Here is a 1,288-nt window from a genome sequence, read left to right on the forward strand (position 1 = left end):
AATACTAAAAGTTTGTTCGAAAAGTATTTCAAATGAAATATTAGTAATGGTTTTTATGCATTGAACTTCAATTTTTTCAAAGTGAAATTAATTTAAAATAGAGTTTTAACTTTCAAATAAGCTTTTTCAACGTCAATTTCAAATATATTTTTTCCAACTTCAACCGAATATTGTGCAATGTCTACTAACATTGTAGAGAGATTCTTAGAATTTAACTCCAAAAAGGTAGAAAAACGCAATATATAATGCTGTACTAACAAGCAAGGAAATGTCAAATAGAAAAGCGCTCGCATTGTAAGCCACAAGGGGATGTAGCTCAAATGGTAGAGCGCTCGCTTTGCATGCGAGAGGCACGGGGTTCGATCCCCCGCATCTCCATTTTTTGGTGATTTTTCAACTCACTGCTCTTCTCATTTTTATTCCCATTGTTACGTGACAGATTTAATCTTTAAAATGAATGTGATGTAATTTATTTCTATTTTACCATCCTTAATGTTTGAACAAATAAATGCTAAACCAATTAGTAACAAATTAATGGGGTGAATCTCATTTGAGCTTAATAAATTTTAGACCAAATAGAACGGGGTTCGATCCCCCGTATCTCCATCTTTTCTGTCTCTTTTGGTGATTTTTCAACTCATTGCTCTTCTCATTTTTATTCCCATTGTTACGTGACAGATTTAATCTTAAAAATGAATGTGATGTAATTTATTTCTATTTTACCATCCTTAATGTTTGAACAAATAAATGCTAAACTAATTAGTAGCAAATTAATGGGGTGAATCTCAGTTGAACTTAATAAATTCTAGACCAAATAGAACGAAATCCGTTTCTGTTGTGGGAGAATTTGGCTGTTAAATTATGTCGCGTTGACCAGGATCGAGAGAGCGACACAACTTGCGGAACCCTAATTGATGTGGTTATATAGATATGACGTCACTCCCACGCACGTCATCATTACGCATCTTCACGAGACAACATATGAATGCTTGTCGCTTTGGTTTTAGCCCTATTGGCAGTCTTCTACTGCGATTCTCGCGCCATCCAACCCTATAAATAGGTGAGGGTTTAGTTTTTTCAGAAATTTTTCGCCATTTCCTTCCTTGTGTATACATTATCCTCCTTTGATCATCTTTCTTAATTCTTTAGCTCTGTTCCAGTGGTTCTGCTTCCCGTCTTCTCGTTCAGTCATCGTTCCTCATTTCAGGTTTACTAGCACACCTCCTATTACCAAGATGCCCCAAACCCTCCATGCATACGATGAAATTTCCAAAGCCACTCCGTTGTT

General features: G+C 35.7%; 1 non-coding gene across 1 annotated transcript; it reads left to right on the forward strand.

The window, feature by feature from the left end:
* The first annotated feature begins 305 nt into the window (after nt 1–305).
* TRNAA-UGC (transfer RNA alanine (anticodon UGC)) lies at nt 306–378 on the forward strand. The gene has a single exon. It is a non-coding gene; the product is annotated as a tRNA-Ala (tRNA).
* Nucleotides 379–1,288: the final 910 nt, after the last annotated feature.

This window comes from Nicotiana tabacum, chromosome 16 (assembly GCF_000715075.1).
Source record: "Nicotiana tabacum cultivar K326 chromosome 16, ASM71507v2, whole genome shotgun sequence".
Lineage (NCBI taxonomy): Eukaryota > Viridiplantae > Streptophyta > Magnoliopsida > Solanales > Solanaceae > Nicotiana > Nicotiana tabacum.